Raw genomic sequence first — 12,557 nt, 5'->3', positions numbered from 1 at the left:
AATATGAAGGCTTCCAAGAATGAACAAGTGACAAGTCTAACTCTGAACAGTTAGAAAACGGACTATCGACATCGACCGCTTGTTCTTGATATTTGAAACTGCATGCATATATACGGATACGTTTATGATAGTGATGAGTTCTTGCTTCTGACAAAAACTAAATTCCTTCAATCATGGTTATATCTTGCCATACGTTTATATTGGTTCGCTAGGGGATTACTCAAAATCGTTATTTAAACATCCTGTTTGTGAGATGTAGATTCATTTCAATACCGAAATTTCGTCTATATATTAAGATTCACAAGTTATAACACGGAGAAGCTCTGAAGGTATATCACTCCCATTTTGTTTGGGTGTGAACCATCGATGTTAACAGCAATATTAAAGAATAAGATGATGATGGTAGAAAGAACTATGGGCGTCATGTGGCAAATATTACATGCATATCGGACCATGAGTTGTCAATCTGTATAAAAAGATTTCCAATACAACCATATTATTGAGAAGGAATGTTTACATGCTATACTCTCGTACTAGTATTACAGGGTTCTTGTGGCGTTCACCTTAGACACACATCATTTTAACGATGTTTAAAAAAAAGACAGAACCAATTTAATGTCATATTCCCTAAGAATACCCCTATTTAGCGGACAAGCAATTTTTTTTTATAATTAGTGTCCGTCCAGTGGCATATATAACAATTGTGATGAAGAATTCCTTCCTTTGTTCGAGAACAATCTTATTGAAATATAAATCTGTGATTTTACTATGTCCACAACTTCGATGAACGAAAGCAAGTTATACATCGACCTGTATTTAAATCAAATTGGTTCTCTTCTTCTTCTTCTTTTGGTATACAATAGTCTATCGACATTCGATGATTACATACTGTTGGCATACGTGGACTAGTCTATTTACAAAACTTTTACCCCAATTTATTCAATATATATATATTTTTCTTATGTTCAGTGTATACATGTATATATTTTAAATTGCGCTATAGTTCCGTAACTTTCTACCCAGTCGTATAAACGAATCGTCGACAAGTGTTTTCATTTTTTTAAATCAATATTTCTGGTATGTTCCACTCTGTCCTTCACTATTGACAAATAACACGATGTTTTGATTTATATCAAATATATAAATCAAAACTTAAAGGTTATTCCTGATTAATTTTTCGAATTATTTTATAATTAAAGGCGTTAAGAAACCTTTGGTGACCCCACAGTTTAAATGTCTATCGTAGGTAGTCGTGAACAGTGGTCGTTACAGACAAACGTTCACATAAATTGTCCCAGTCAATGGATGAGTTTAATGGCCACAGCCACACTGTTTTGAATTTCATTCTATCTGTTCCTGATCAGTGTTACAAAAATTCTTACCACGTAAGACCCTCACCAGATACATATAATACATTATTATTATATATGTTTCTGCCCTCACTAAGACCTTGATACTGTCAACATGTGAACAGATATTGTTCATGGCAAAATACCTTTTAAAGGTACCTTTGGGAAAAGGGACAGACACTTCAGTTATCGTCACAGTTTTGTTTTGCGTTCGATATGTTTACAGCTTTTGAATAATCCTGAGACTAGTATACTATAACACAGTCTCAGATTAATCAGTTTGCCTGCCATAATGCATTGATTAATTTATAGACTTTCTATTTAGGAAATTCTTCGGAGTTCGGTATTATTGTTTCTTTATTTATTTTTACAGCTAACTTGTTTCTGTAAAAAAAATATGCCTAGTATGTTGTGGTAAGTCGGCTCTTATCAGTAGTAGATCATAGTAGTCTCAGGTTAGTAAATTTAAGTTTCACAGGTGTACTTTTACGGCCTGGCCACCGTTTCACAAAGCCTTCTTAACTTACGATGATCGTATCAGTTTACGATCGGTTTACGTGTGGTTCTACGTTCCCGTTACATGTGTTTCACAAAGGCATCGTAAAGAACTACTAAGTTGATCGCAAGTTACGTCGTGTGTATCATCGTAAGTGTATCGTAAACCGAGAAAAGTGCTTTCTTTCACGTCCGCACTTTTATCGAGTATGGCATGCCAAATAAACATTTTTAAAAATAATTATTATGGAAGGCGAATTATGGAGATAGTTTTATATCAAAATTAATACAACTAAAGAATTTTAGTCCGTTTTTAATATTAATTCAAGATATATGACGCTTACAGTCATAGGACAAAAGTGAGTTCCCACTCAAAAATTGTCCGATCATTTCAACTAAAATCGGTATTTTTCAAAAAAATATTACAAAGTAAGTCTATGAGGGATTTTTATAAAATAGTCTATTTTATCTAACCATAAGATGCAGAAATGTCTGAAGTTTAATTGTTTATTTGGCTATATTTTTAGTGAGGTTCTTTTTCATTATTGAATGGGTTAAACACAAATGAATTTTTTTACGATTTTAATTTGGTTAGAATACATAGCAAACTTTGCCGTGAGTCAAGCAATATTTTTCTTTGTGTTCACCTCGTCAGTAATTTAAAATACATATATTAACAACACTGTGTACCAATATTCTTTTTGGAGACAAAAACAGTCAAATATATTCAACGAAACTATCCGACACAGTGAGGGTCTAGATTAGGGGCAACGAGGGGGGGGGGTTGCATTTCTTTCTTTGTTCTGTAATTCTTTTAGCCATTCTTATCTTTTCAGCATTGAAATATGCTTATACTTTAAATTATGTGCCCCTTTAGAATTTGCACTACACAAATGAAACCATTTATCAATTTTGTTAAATGTCTGATTGAAACGAAACACAGAAAAATATAAATATTGTAACTTAGCTTATTTGTAATAATTTTGGGATATATGGGATAACAATTTAAGCAGTAGATTAGATGAAATTAGTTATATTTGATCTTATCTAGTTTGTAATATATGAGGAAATAGTAATGAGAAGCTAGCGCTGAGCATAAAGTTTTATAACATATACAGCATTATTAGTTATCCGACATTAAGAGTTATCTGGAATCTGACAAAGTAAAAATCACCAGAACAGGTTAGATTTATTATTGATAGCCCATTATAGAAAAAAATGCTGATCAATATAATCGTTTTGGAGGATTTTAATTTTTTTTAACTTTTATTCGTGATGAGAGAAAAATAGGTTTTCCCCAACCCCCAAAAAATCAAAAACAATGTCATCCGTCTTCGAGCATTCGTCTTCCAGACCTATATAAAAAATATATTGTTTTTTATTTGTTGTTTTTGTTAAATTGGAATGAATTATGGATCTCTCAAATATGAAACTGAGGACGTAGGAATCATTCCGGCGAAAGAGACGTTTGTATTCTGCAACTCCCTTAAAATTATCCATAAATTTTGAAATTATAAAGAAACTAAGGTTTCAACTCCATTAGACAAAGTTGATCTTCGTCTGCATGATTTGGCTATTTATTCGGTTCTATTTGGTCTGATAGCTCTTCAACTGTTTCTGTTTTTTGTGCATGTTTCGTTCCAAAAATCGAGAATTATAGCTCTTTGATTGTATGACTAGTTGTATGTTTTTTTTTCCCAGCTGTACAGAGCTTTTTGTTGTCAATGGTTATTTTTGTCGGAACTCTTTCACGAAATTTCATTGTAACATGGATGGTAAATTTTCCTTTCATCTTCTGGTGACTTAACTCGGTTATTTTTTAGCAGAGTGCGTTAATTGAATGATTTTTTTAGTTATTTCACTCTCCATTCCCGCCGTAGAGAACTTCTAGTTTGAACAGCATAGAATGGGAGGAGCTTAAACCAGTGCATTAACTACCATCTCAAAATTTGTTAATGCACAGTCTAGCTCCGCCTCCTTGGGGTAGTAATTAGGGAGCAACCATTTGAACTTCATGGGGGCTATGTTTTTTTGTCTCAGTCGGAAATTTGTTTTCGCAAAAAGCGCGATCAATCTTATTTAGTTTTTCAACGCTTTCAAAAATTTGTTCCCAATATTTAACACTATAAGGTATGGGGAAAATCTGGATTCAGAATTTATTTTTTGTAATCTGCTTGACCAGAATAAAAAAAAACTGTATAAAATCTGGGATTAGAATATCTTTTTAGAAGAATAGGAAACATACCCCCCCCCCCTCCCGGGCCCCACATAAAGTTCTATTTTCGTGTATTGGACAAGCTTCAAACATTTGTCCCTGGACCTAAGTTACATGAATTCGACACGCAATCAATTAACCGATCTTCCCCAGTTTTGGGGAACGAAAGAACATTTTGATTTACCTTTATAATTGGTATTAGGGATATGTTTCCTTTTTATCACAACGTCCTTTTAAACTACAAGTCTTTTTTTATGTTTTGATGGCAAATAATCATAGAATAAATTTTTGCATTTACCCCCCCCCCCCTTTTCCCCTCCTTTTTTTTCTCTCCACACACCCTTTTTCAAGAATTTTTGGGAGGAAAAAATAAATGACTATCGAGTAAGAATCAAACGGCAACAATTCTTTGAATTTAAAACGTACCTTTTAGAATCGTACAAACAAATCCAACTAACATTAATTTTCTGAAATCAGTTATAGTATCAAGCCACTATTTGATTGACGTATCTAAAAATGCAGAAATGTTTAATTGGTTAGGGTTTAACCTTTAACATGTGTTAAAGGTTAAACCCCATACCCGTAGCCAGGGGGAGGGGGTTCGGGGGGATCGGACGACCCCCCCTTGAAAACAAATAAGCACTGTTAAAGTCAATGTTCTGTTCGAATTGTGACTGTTAAAGTCGAGTTTGTGAGTCCAACGAACCCCCCCCCCCTTAAAAATTCCTGGCTACGGGCATGGACCCTAACCCTGTAGCCCATTAATGTTACAAATCATATATAGACACGCCTTACTCATTAACATATTTAATCATAAGTTAATTCGTAAAAGGCGTGCTATATATATATATATATATAACTTGTTGTAACTATTATTGACACAATGTAGGAGAAGGATGTTAGGTTAACTTAAGTCTGCAATAGTGGACGAAAATACCGATGCTTATTAATGAACATAATGTGCATGGCTAAAATCGTTGAACCAGTTCTGAAAAGGACCAGTTCAACATTTCATTCCAAATGATATACGTATATCAATATTTAATTTGGTAAGCAGAAAACGCAGAGTTTAGTTATTTTGTCAACTTTACTTTATATTCTCTCTCTTTTTTTCTCTTTTTTTTGGGGGGGGGGGGGGGAGCATTATTCTCTATTCTGTAAACCTCATTCACAACCTCATATATCTTGAGTTATTTCAAATAAATATCTGGTATTCAAGCGCCTATTAATGAGATAGGATGCTTAATACTATAAGAGTATCCACAAGTAGAGTTTTAATGGTCTCTTATAAAAGTCGGTGCATGAGAATATTATGCTACAACCAACCAAAAAAGGGTTGCCTACTAAGTATATAAAAGCTAAAGAATATGCAAAGCATGTAATTTTTACAACGCAGGAGTTCGGGTTAAAGGGGTTCCCAACCGTGAATATTAAATAATATATACCGATTTGATTGGCCAATAAATGTTTTAACACACGACGCCATCAATTTACGTAAATATTTTGGAAATATACAGACGATATTTCGCAATCCACGGCTCCTAGGAAAGTTTCTTGTAGTGTAACGTAAAGCGGGAAATACGCGTTTATGTAGTTAAAATTGGTAATTTTAAATTAATAACTTTTTTTTACATTTAGGCTTCTTCCTTTTTTTCCAAAATTGTTACATTATTTGGAGAATTGCGATTTAATGTTATTTTTTTTTTGTATCGTTTCTATCAAATTTTATTTTTATATTAAAACTAGAAATTGATCTGTTGTCTCACAAGGAAACAGCTGTTTTGACGTTTTATCTAGAAAAAAAATCCTAAATATTTTAAAAACTTTTCACCCACATTTTGTCGGCTTCAATTCAGTGAGTAATATTGAATTTCATGCTAAATACAGAAGCTTACCAGATTAAATTAACGCGACCTATTAAAATAGTCAAAACAATAAGTTTTTATTCCAATTACAATTGAACTTTTTATATATCAATTCGAGATTTATGTCATGTTGATCTGTAATTATATATTTATTTGTATTAAAACTTGACCAACTTCATAAAATCTGACGGACCGTACGCGAACAGTCCGACGTATGCCGCGTATTTTTAAAAAAGTACGCGTACGGTACAAATACTCATATGGTCTGGAACATATATATTGTTGAAAACTATACTATACTATGTTGCCTTCTGGATGTCCTTAGTTTGTCTTTGTCATTTGGTTGCTGTCTTATTAACGTATAACCTACATTTCCAACAGTTTTGTATAGCTTAAACGGCTAATGTGTATAGAATAATTGTCTTTCTTTCCCTAAATAATATGCCTAAAAAAAGAAGGACCGAGGAGAGATGTGCACAGGCACTTGTTTCGATCTATCAATAGGAAGGTCGACAATCCATATATATATATTACATATTGATAGTCGACCTTCCCATTGATAGAAACAGGTGCATGTGGCGATGTCCCTAAAAATTTTTAAAGTAAACAGAAAAAAATGCTTCACTTTTCATTCTTTAACTTCCCCTCCCGCTTCCAAATTTGTTTCTACTGTATTAATTTTTGAAGACATGTCGCCTCTACACAAAGTCTTATTGATCTACAGCTTACCCCTATTAGTTTTGGTATATGTGATCTACATTAAATTCGATTCAAAAATAGTCACTCGAAAGGCATATATATCTAAATAGTTGCAATAAGTTCCATTAACCACGAAACTAATTACAGTCAGATATTTATTTCGATATTCTTATTAAAATACATTGCTTTTTTGGCCGAAATTACAAAAAAAATAATTATTATCTGGTTTGACTGTGAAACACTGATTTCAGATTTATATTGTACACATAACTTTAAAAACGGGAATAAAACATCCTTCTTTAAACGTTTTATCGATTACCACTGTGCCTGTAGTGATATAATTATAAATAGATTTCAGAACGCGGACGTGATAGAAAGCCTATTTATTAAATTTTGAAGACGTACGCCGGTAGGAAATAAGATTAGTAAACAATGATTAATACCTTAGATTTGCATTAAGTTAGTTGCTTGAATATACAAATAATCAAACGAAGATCGAAAGACTTCAAGTGTAGTTCTATAATATTGAAGATTCTTCTTCGTCTTCTAACATTTGAGGCATCTTGACAAAGAATAAAGAACGCTGCAGCCATGTTAGGTTGGATTAATTTATTTTCGTAGAAAAACTACGATGGAGTTACGACTGGGTATAGCTGTGGTAAGTTACGACAGGATTTACGCTTTATTTACGATCATCTTAACTTACGACGGCTTTGTGAAACGGCTGTAAATCCTACGATTTATTTACGATGGACTTATATGAGAGGCCGATCATGTCAAAAACCCGATAAAGTAACGCGTTAAAATTTAACGCAATAAAATCACATTTAACGCGATAAATACAGTTTTAACGCGTTAAAACAAGATTTTAACGCGAAAAGAAATCAATATATTTAACGCGTTAAAGTTTGCAATTATCAAGTTTGGAATTTATCCCTTGAGTGAAAATTACGGAAGCCTGGAGCTGCCTTGTGTAATTGTTTATAACTAAACCATATTTGATAATCATTGCGATAATGTTTTGTATATTGCAATATGACGCCTTATTTATCGCAATAATTTGCTGTATCTAACACCAAGGCACTTTATTTAGCACAATGATTTGTTAAATTTAACACTAAGAAGACTTAATTATCGCAATATTTGCTATATATATACCACAAGTCGCCTTATTTATGGCAATATTTCGTTATATCTAACAGCAAGACGTCTTTGTTATTGCGATGATTTTATTGTGTAAAAACAGTACCACTTAATTAACGCGATTTACGATTTTTATTCGCTTTAAATTTCGGAAGTTAAAGCTAAGTCATCATAATTATGGCGATAATATATTTCAATTTACATATGTAGCGTGAGCAGCCATTCAACGGCCATTTTCGTTATGATCAACACCCGATCAACCAGACCATTTTCTCCCGTATGAATCATTTGTTTAATAATTTCTTCCATTGACTAGAGAAGACTAAGTGGACCTACATACAAAGGAAGCTATCCCTCATTCTAAACAATGCTTTTGGTAAGTAAATATTTCATGGTATCAACATAATATAGCTACTGTTTGTTCTTTTTATACCACCCACTTGAAACGTGGGGGTATAATATAGTAATCGTTGCCCCGTCCGTCTTTCCGTCCGTTATTGTAGCCATGCAGGATGTACCAATCTTTTATCTGCAACTCCGAGATCATCCTTGTCCATTGAACAAAACTTAATAAAACTTTCACAAATTCTTTATAATATAATGCCTCTATATGCACCTCTTATTTCAGATATTGATTGAAATTTATATTTTTGGGGTTTGCCATAGCATAACATGGACTTTGCCATCCCTTTCAAAGGGTACTCATTTCTTATTCGCAACTGTAAGATCAACCTAAACCACTGAACAAAACTGACGGACAGACGACAATTGTATACCATAATAGGTCCCGTCAAAAATTTGACAGGCGTATAAAAAACAGTTCAACTACTTTTACAAGGCGAAAAGGAAAATAGAATCGTGAAGCCAGTAAACAATACTTATTTTAATCTGAACATGCAAATTGAATATTATGTTATGTATTTTACATTAGACATATTCACAGAACAACACCATCTATTATGAGAGTCCCATAAACTATAATAGTTAACAGTTTTCCTACTAATTCCACGTGTTTCCGGGTCATAGTAAACTCGAAGTAGCCGTAGTTCATTGAGTCGATTGGTCAGTATTTTAAGGCCATACCAGCCTTCTGTTTTTGGAAGTTACTACATTTTTACTATGCAAAATCTGAAAATCTGGAGTTCCCGACCTGTTTATAACAGGCATAAACGGTTAACCATATCAAATCATATACAATTTTACTTGTGTCATCAAATAATCATTTTGAGTAGTGCTTTCTGATCCTAAGGGAAATAGATTAAATAAATTGTTTGGTTCCGATTCAGCCTGAAACATGTGAAAAGAAGAAAGGAAAATAATCAACTTTAGTTTTTACACCTTGCATGCATATCAAAAAGAGGCAAAAATACAGTTTCTTTACATTTGAACTACTAAGAGCATAAATTATTTGAAATAGATTTGTATTGATCATGACTTTCCGTGGTTTTATTTAAAATATTTTTAATTATTACTTTCATGTCAAAAAACATACCACAGAGGAAGTTAGAAATAAGCAAAAATAAAAAGGGGTGGATGTTAGTCTTGTCAACAAGGTAACTGTGATTTAGAAACGGTTGAAAGTACAATCAAAATTTTCCACACAAACCTTTCTTTATTCAACATTAACACCGTGATAGAATTTCAATATGATCTGTTTGGTAGAACAAAATTAACCTTAAGTCATTTGCATATTTCAACATCCATTTACATACTCCAACATTAAACTCAAAATAAGACCTATAACATTGGCATTGAAGAAAAAAGCAGTTTTTAGAAAGCTCGTACTAGTTCGCTAGCAACCCTTTGCGGGTTTTAAATTTGATAGGTGCCTTTTTGTTAAATATTTGTTTGTTTTGAGATTGTGACACAAGTATGACTGCTATACCCATATTGTGACTATTTGACCTTTTATGTCTGTTTTGTTCATACATCGTTTTATATATAATGGAATTTGATACGACTGTCATACAAGTGAAAGGTTTAGCGCTATAAAACCAGGTTCAATCCTACATTTTCTTCATTTGAAAATGCCTGTACCAAGTTAGGAATATGACAGTAGTTGTCCATCCGTTTTATGTGTTTTGTCATTTGATTTTGCCATTTGATAAGGGACTTTCCGTCTTGAATTTTCCTCGGAGTTCAGTATTTTAGTTCCATTTGATAGGATAACGTCATTAATTTTCATTGCATCAATTGACAATTGATGTTATGATAATGTACACACAAGCGCAGACGATGTATGGCAGATTTTAAATTTATGATTTGAGGTTGTTTTCTCTCAGTTTCATAAGAATGAAGATAACAATATTTATTTTAAGCTCCACGGCATCAATTGGTGATTTGAAGATCGCAAATACCCGTTTACTGGCTCTGTCAGCGCGTTGCCAGTAAAGTTAATTTGCGATCATCCAATCGCGAATTGCTGCCGTCGCAGCTTTAAATATAATACAGTTATCTACTGATAAATATCTTTGCATACATTCATTTTGATCCAATCTTTAAAGCTATCTGAACATCTTCCCCAAGTTTATCATACATCGGATAAGACCATTTCAGTGGATCAAATGCAATAAAATAACAGTCTAATATTCTAAGTTGTACACTTTTATGTTTCAGATGGTACTTGCTCTTCTCCTGTTCTGCAAGGCCAGTGCTATTCCATATCCAGACATAGATGCATCATTAGATGAACTAGTTGTATACTATACAAGTTTTTCATTTACAACAAAAGAAGTACTCGGGTTTTTACTAAACATACATCATATAATGCTGAGCGAAAGATCATTTTATAGAATTAGAAAAAGTTTGAGATTGCAAAAAAGAGGAGTTGAAAGTGCTATTGCTGATATTGTTACAAAAATTTTACAGTTAAGAAATGCAGGATATACCAATATAGGTTATCGATCTTTATGGAATGTACTTCGCTGCCTAGGCGTAAGAGCTTCACAACACACGGTTAGGCTAGTTTTGAAAGCTATTGACGGAGACGGCGTTTTAAGGAGACAAAGACATAGGCTTACAAGAAGACGATACACAAGTAACGGACCGAGCTTTTGCATCCACGTCGATGGATATGATAAGTTAAAGCCGTTTGGAATATCTGTCCATGGTGCAATCGACGGTTTTTCAAGAAAGATACTTTGGCTGAAGGCTACAAGTTCAAATAAAAATCCCCGTATAGTTGCAGGACATTTTCTTGAGTATTTGAAGACAAGCAAGAGGGTTCCAAGGGTAGTACGCATGGATGCAGGAACTGAAAATGTTATAGTTGAACGTATTCAAATAGCTTTGAGATCATTTCATGCTGATAGCATGGCTGGACATAGAAGTGTTTCAATAGGAAGATCAACGGCCAACCAAAAGATCGAAATGCTATGGAGTTTTCTGATGCGAAATTTCACAACATTTTGGAGGAATTTGTTTAAAGATATGGTAGATGAAGGTATACTTAACAATGCCGACCCTGTGCATCTTGAATGCATACGGTTTTGTTTCCTACCACTTATTCAGAGACATTTAGACATGTTTCTACAATCATGGAATTCACACAGAATAAGATCTCAAAGAAATGTTGAATGTCCACATGGTATACCTGACGTTATGTACTACCAACCTTTTATTTACGATAAATATGACTGCTCTTATGAATTGCCGTGCGACATAGTTGTATTGGATTACTTAACTGATATCTACACGGATGCTGTTCTACCTAGAGGCACTAAAGAAGAATTTAGACAATTAGTAAATACTCTCACGTTTTTAGATATCGAAGAATTCGATGTCATTGAAACTCCAACACAGGCCAAAGAATTGTTCAACTTATTATCAGGCGTAGTATCACAACATTTGTTAAATCGATAAACATTTACAGATTTAACATTTATTATTCATGATAATTATCTGTTATGTCACCATGTTGTCGAATGAATACGCGCATAAGCTATTTGATCTGTTGATGCAAAGAACAACATTGAAGTGCATAATGTGTACATACTAATTTTCTTGTTTTTCGTTGATTATGCTTTTTTTTGGTCAGAATTCATGTAAATATTGAATGAAAAAGTTCTGTTGTATTTTAGTATTATATAAATAGTAAAGAATAAATGCCTACTGTTTCTTTTAACAAGTCTTTCCTATGCCCGAGTCATCATTAAATTGATAACAGTTCGACACATTTAAATATGCCATATTGGTCTATTCCTTCATGATGTAGCTGAGTATCATTCAGTCATTTTTCATATCTGTTACAAAAACCAAACACTTTTCCATAAAAATGACCATCGAGTTTAACGTGTCATACATTAACAAAATATTAAGTACAATCAAATCTTATTTGGTGTCAACTCAACCAATCCGTTTCATTCTTAATGAACTGGACAGAGTGTAGCTTAACTAAAGAGAAACAAAATGTATGATATAGCATGTCTGTCGCTCACGTCACTGAGTTTAAAAGGGGGCATGGTTTCACATAAACCACGATATTTGGAAGGTATATAAAGTCACAGTACCCAAATTGCACCGAGTACCAAAGTTGCACCTACTAGTATTCAACAAAAATACTTGGGAAATCTTACTTGTTTTCTTTGAGTCTAAACCCTTGGTATTTTTCGGGGTATTTGTATGATTTGATACAATACACGTCATTCAACATTGCTGAACATATTTAAATATACAAAACCAGGAAAAATCAACAGATTTGTTTTTAACCGACCCTCATTGTCAATTAAAGATGTAAGTTATGATATAAGACAGACTTAATTGTATATATGTTTTATCCATTTATTTCATGAT

The sequence above is a fragment of the Mytilus galloprovincialis genome, chromosome 1 (genome assembly GCF_965363235.1).
Source record: "Mytilus galloprovincialis chromosome 1, xbMytGall1.hap1.1, whole genome shotgun sequence".
NCBI classification, from domain to species: Eukaryota; Metazoa; Mollusca; class Bivalvia; order Mytilida; family Mytilidae; genus Mytilus; species Mytilus galloprovincialis.
This window is presented reverse-complemented; position numbering follows the sequence as displayed.